The sequence below is a fragment of the Nanorana parkeri genome, unplaced genomic scaffold (genome assembly GCF_000935625.1).
Source record: "Nanorana parkeri isolate BGI_ZX_2015 unplaced genomic scaffold, ASM93562v1 scaffold3018, whole genome shotgun sequence".
NCBI lineage: Eukaryota > Metazoa > Chordata > Amphibia > Anura > Dicroglossidae > Nanorana > Nanorana parkeri.
The window spans coordinates 19,443-26,104 of record NW_017309286.1 but is presented as its reverse complement, the minus strand read 5'-3'; the positions used below and the strand labels follow the sequence as shown (position 1 = coordinate 26,104).

Below are 6,662 nucleotides of genomic sequence, written 5' to 3'. Positions count from 1 at the left end.
AACATACACATTTCTGCTCACTGCACAAATATACACGCAACACATACATTGTATTATTTTATTTTGAATACATCTTTCTTTGTACTTAATGTTTCTACTTTTGGACTGTTATCTGCATTGATTTTTTGTACTATTGATGAATTTGCGTGATCCATTAAGTCACACTTATTTTTCATCCTGCTGGCCATTTCATCAAATTTATGGAATTGCAATCATCTAAGGCACTTCGAAATATTATAAGTGCTGAAATATCTAACATGTCAGCCTTTCCCGTGTGTTTGGAGCCTCCCTCCTTCATTTGCGCGAATGGGGAGAAGATAAGTCTGGTAATTGACCAAGCTTTGGAACGATTGTGCAACCTAGTCAGAAGCTGATCGTGTTTGACTAGACATATCGTGCGGTGGCCAGGAGTCCAGTGGCATGAGTAACTGAGTCGGTTGCAAGGGGGAAAACCATCCAAATTTGGTGAGTAATGGAGTTTATCCATTCTATAGCTAGTGAGAGCAAATTAAAATGTAAATATTGATCTAGCCATGTTACTATGGATTTCCCTTCAAAAGGGAGGAGGAATTTTAGTAAACTTTTCCAGGATTTTGACACTTACTGAAAAAGGTTTTTGTGTCTTTGTGTGTTAGACAATCCATGGGTATCAACTATGCAGCGAAGACAACTGAACACATTGTGGGATTCAACAATTTTTTTTGAATACTTCTAATTCCACTTCTCCTTTCCACAGGGAGGCGGAGATGATTGAGGAACCTGTCTTTGCGGATAGTTCATGATACTGTGTTTCAGGAAAGTACTTTCCTGGCTATGCAGTTTGGTACCCTGGGAGAAATTATGCCATGCAATACACATTGCCAGGACATTTTGTAGCTCAGAGAGCAGAATTGGAAGCATAAAACAGGACTAGCTACAGTTAAAGAAGAAAACATAAGTTCTCTAGTGATTAATAAGGGTTCATTTACTAATGGCAAATAATCTATTCACTTTGCAAGTGAATTTGTACTTTGCAGGGGACATTTCCCTTAGCTTGGGGAATGTTGGGAAACTTTACTTTGCAAAGAATTTACAATCATGTACAAGAACAATTAAAAAACAAAAAACCCCAGTACTTTTGCTTGCACATCATTATTAGATCATGGAAGTCAGCAGAGCTTCATCTCATTCACAAAACTAAGGGAAACATCTCCTGCTCACTGCATATTCCCTTGCAAAGTGAACAGCCTTTTTGATTTAACAATCAACCCCATGGTGACAGCTCATATGTTTTGCATTCTCTTAAAGCTTATATATCAATTTGGAAAAGAAGAGCTTTTGTGGATGCTTCTGATAAAGTTCTAATGCATAAGGAAACAATATAATCAAATTGTGAACTATTCTTGTGGCTATGCAATTGTTTAAGTACCACTGCATAGACAAAACAATGATGAGTTAAATACCATAGAACATCTGATATTTTAGCAAAAGATGCAGCGCTTCAAGGAGAGTCATTTATTCTGAACCAGTTCCAGTTAATGCAGTTACGAAAACAAACACACAGAACCCCTCATTTGCAGAAGAGCTTTGCTGCACTTACTGCTTTTTTGGGTGATCCAAAATGTCCTTTTGTTTGTGAAAAATTAGATTTCTGTGTCATGATTTCAAGGGTGTTCTGCATCGGATGAAGCTGTGGAAAATGTGAATCAATCTCGTGTTATCTGTGCTCAAGTCAATCCCACACCAAAATGACAAAGCCTCCAAAATGTGGGAACAGAACAGGAATTAAATGCGCCATACCATTCACAATCCACAGGAATTGGGGAAAAACTGAACAGAACATCAAGTCTAGAACTGCAGAAATGTTGCTATACAGAATGCAATACATGGGTTGATGCTGTACCGTTTGTTCCAATTAGTAACAGAAGTAAAAGAAGTATGCCCCTAGACAGCAAAAATAATTTGTTTCACATTGACCAATGTAAATTGTTTATGCCAAGATAATGATGCTGCATTTCTTTTTTTTAGAAATGGCTTCTGAAATTCAGGAATGGAAAGATCACAAACTTCAAAAAGAAGAAAAGATGATCTCAAAAGAGAAAAGTATTGAGCAGAGAAAATTCACCATCTCAGGACTCCTTTTTTCTCCAGTGACAGTACAGACTATGGTAACATATGAAACGTTTCCAGGGATGCAGAGGTTAACACCCGTTAGAGATTTTACATAAGAGAGACAACACGTCCCAGGAATAAGATGCATACATTAGGATTTAATGAAGAGAAGATTGATACAGCTGTGGACCTAATAGGATTTGTTTGCAAAGGTTATGGCGTGACTTATTACATGGAATTCTTTCTTACCTTGTGACATTGAAGCATGTGGCAGAAGAGAGTATAAAACTAATGTTGTTAAAATGCTAGGATCCTATGTACATAATAAGACTGGTACATGTTTTAAAGGTAAATCATTCTACAATTTGGTCAAGAGATGTAACATCAAGTATAGTAAGTAAACAGAAAATCTTTATTGACACATTTGTAGGATATCTATATATAAAAGATGACAAACAAGATAGAAAATCGAACAGTATAATAGTTAATGGGGTTAAATGGACAATCGATTTTGATTGTAGTGACAGAAAAATTTAATTTCATTCATTCAAATAAAAAAAAAAATCCATCTGGCTCCTTCTAACAGTGAATGTGGTTTTTGTTTGAGAAACTCCATTCATTTCCAAAATCAAATGTTAAAATCAAACAAAATTTTGAACATTTGGCATGAATCTGATGCAATTATCAAATGTTCTGCTGAAATGTTTTGTATGAAAGTTCTACCAGTGTATGTTAGTGTTTGTCTCATACAGTATAATATATCTCAAGTAGGTGAATTTCTATAGAAGGAATGGACTGATCTTATCCAGAAGGATTAAAGTGTATTGACTGCTGCATCTCAAGAACTTCAGAAAGCAGATATAACATTTAAACATGAGCAAGGGAATCTACAAGAGATAGAACTTCAAACATACTGTAACTATGTGAGGAAAAACTTCAGTTGCTTCTGCAGCAGAAAATATTTTCACGTATCCATTAATCATTACATTTATCATTATATTATGTAATTTATTCCAGATAAGTTTAACGGCCAAAATGAGAAGGTTGTACAAAGTTATCAAAGATGAAATGAGAAGAAATATTGAAAGATAACATTTCTTTTAAACATATTTCTAACCTTGTTGTCTCAAACCAGAAAATGAAACCCTTGGAACAATTACATCAAAACCAGTGTAAATGTGATATGATTGAGGTGAATGATTTTGATGTTCAAAATATGATTTAAGTATCATATTTTCAGGGGAGAATTAAGATATAATGATTTGATATTGATTTAAAAGGAAATTGAATATATGGGCCCAAAAAATGCCTCTTTGGCAGGCTTAAATGTTTGAATGAGGGCTTTTGAACAGTTAAATGTGTTATGCTGGAGATTGTAAAGTGAACTAAACTAGTAAGGCCTCAGGGCAACCAAAGTAAGCATTCAGTTTGAGAGTTAAGACAATTTATTGGCATTAGGCTGGCCATACACTGTGGGCTGAACGAAAAAAATAGAGCAGACTCCTCCATCAACTCTAAGTGTGTGTCGATCAAGGAATCCTGCTGTTTGCATTGTATTCTGACAGAGGCCACCGGCTGCTGTCAGAATACTTGATCAGAGCTGGTAGCTCATTGACTAACGCATACTTTTTATAAGTTACTTCAATTTAATCTTTTCTTGTACTTAACGTTTATATTTTGGACTGTTATCTGCATTCCTTTTTTTAAACTATTGATGACCTTGTGTGATCTAATAAAGTCACATATTTTTTTATCCTACAGACAGTTGTGTTGAATTTATTACATTACATTACAGTCACCTCAGGCACTAAGCAATATCATAAGTACTGCTTATCGTTTTATTTTGTGAACTTTCAAGAAGCTTCTCTTTGCTGCAGTCACATATTCATGGTGTTCTTTCTTTTCTGTATCCTAATAAAGCCAGTTAGATATAACCATTTTTTGTTACTGTTTGTTGTTGCTTGTTTTATTCCAGGGTCATTCAGACTGCGTTGTGGACCACTAGCTTGCCAAACTGCCGCAAATTTCTTTGCCACAAAGTGCTGGTGGTTGTTACAGATAGTGTTGCACAGTTGAAACCCAGCAAAAGAAACAGTTTATAGCACCAAACATACAGTTGTGCTCAAACGTTTGCTGATGCTGGCAGAAATCGTGAACTTTTGATATTGAAAATATGACTGATCATGCCAGAAAACTGTCTATTATTTTGCACTAATGTGCCTGCGTTCCGGGTGCAGGCGATCGCACTGCGGGTGAGGGGCATGGCTGCGGTGACATTGACTTCAATGCACAGCCATGCCCCCTCCCACCCCTGAATGCTGGTGTTTTTTAGTTGGTAGATCTCATTGAGCTCGTCATTTGAAAAGTAACTCTCCAGACGAAAAATTGTGGGCGCCCCTGACCTAGAGGCATTTTTCCAAGACGAATAGGCAGCTATACCACCTGCAGGAATTTGCGGCCTCATAGACAACTATTACAAAAGACTGCATGCTGTCATTGATGGCAGGGGGCAATACACAGTATTAAGAACTAAGGGGATGCAGACTTTTGAACAGGGGTCATTTCATTTTTTTTATTTGCTGCCATGATTTGTTTTATGATTGTGCCATTCCATTATGACCTGCGGTTGAAAATGAATCCCATAAGAAATAAAATAAAATGTGTTTTGCCTGCTTACTCATGTTTTCTTTAAAAATAATACATATATTACCAGTTCTCCAAGGGTATCTAAACATTATTGTTTTGCAAATTAATGGTTATTCTGGATTGTCAGATTCCTAAGAGACATCTTCAGCATGAAAAAGAAGGCTCTGATGCAAACGTTTTAAAGAAATAACCCATTTTGAAACTGGCAGAGAAAGAATAGGTTAAAATGGTCAAAAGAAACACACACTGGATGGTGGTTGACTGGATAAATGAGTCACAATTGCAGGGATTCAGATCAAGAAGAAAAATTTAAATTCAAACCAGATGTAGTTTTCCTACAGGAGACACATCTCCCTCTGACAGAAGCTCAGCACCTACGCAAATTGTGGGTATGAGAGGTGTTGAGCTCCCCAGCGGTAGGAAGGAAAGGGGGGGTGGCCGTCTTATTCCACAAATCCCTTGACTACTCTATACTACACACCGAGACGGACCCTGACGGCCGTAAACTACGGGTGATGGTCAAATTGCAAGACAAATTGTATCATTGCAACATGTCCCTGTTTTCCTGCTGTACTTATCTTTTATGCTGAAAAAAAAAAATGTTTTTCAAAAAAAAAAAAAAAAAAGAAGAAAAACTTAAACTTAGAACAAATGAAAAGGTGCTGGAGGAGTGATGTGATGCTTCCTGTAAAGCATGGTAAAGGAAATGTAATAGTTTAGGGCTGCTTTGGTGCTGGTAAGGGTAGATTCAGAGTGCAAGGAATAATGAACCAGAAAAGTTACTGCTTTATTATACTATACAATCTAATGTCATCTTGGGAAATATCAGTAAACATCAGTTGTGAATGTTCAATGAATATCTGAATATGACACACACACACACACACACGCTGGCATGCAGGCGCACGTAGGTTGGACTTGATGGACCTGTGTTATTTTCTAACCTTATCTACTATATAATGTCACAAATGGACACCCAGGTTGCTAAAAGTCTGCAAAGCTGTTAATGCTGCAAATGCAGTATTCTTAGATTGATGTAAAGTATGATGACAGAACACTTTTATCCTCCATTTAAAGCAGGGAATCTTGTCAGCTCCGTCCCCCTCTTTTCTTGGGTTTTACCAGAGTGGCAGCCTGTGTTGTGACTCTTGGCCACCTATAGCAGCCAAGAGTCACAAATATGTGACATGGACATGTGTGGTGGAGTATTTCCATCATCCACACTGTCCATTGTAGACATTGGGGTTGATTTACTAAAGGTAAGGCTGTTCACTTTGCAAGGGAGTCTTTTTGCAAAGTGAATTCTCACCACATTTACTAAGCTATGGGAAAATTCCCTTGAAAAATGAACAGCCTATTTGCATTTAGTAAATCAGCCCCATTGTGTAATTGTGTATTGCCCTTGGCAATATGTAGGCACGCGGCACTGGTGATGTAAAAATGGCAGCAATGCATGTCTACTTAAGTAATATGCCTGAATAGTTTTGCTGTCACTTAAGAAACCCCCCCCAAAAAAACAACCCCTCTGGACCTGCATGTACGTTAACCCTGTCATATACTATACCACTGACCACTATTGCACCTTAAAGAACCTTCACACTTCACTGCACCAGCACATCACAACTACACCCGCACACATCTCTACAGACTGCCACTGCATCCGCACACATCTCCACTGACCATCACTTTTCCCACTTCTCCACTTATTTGCTCCTTCACACTTCTCCACCGACTGCAACAGTGATGGTGCCCACAACATGCTTCACTGTTTTCCTCTGTATCCATGCACTTCTCCACTTCACTTCATCGACACACTACACTCCGCAGGCTGCCTCCTGTGCAACAGCACACTACAGACCTACAGACGACAAACCTTTTTACCACGTATGCTGTGCCATCCATTACATTATTTCTATTATAAAATA

The 6,662-nt window shown here is 37.7% G+C and overlaps 1 protein-coding gene across 1 annotated transcript in view; it reads left to right on the top strand.

The window, feature by feature from the left end:
- The window catches only part of LOC108802666 (transmembrane protein 245-like), a gene marked incomplete at its 3' end in the record, with an annotated part of 31,794 nt that overhangs the window by 17,437 nt on the left and 7,695 nt on the right, over positions 1-6,662 (top strand). The gene's annotated exons all lie outside the window — the stretch shown is intronic.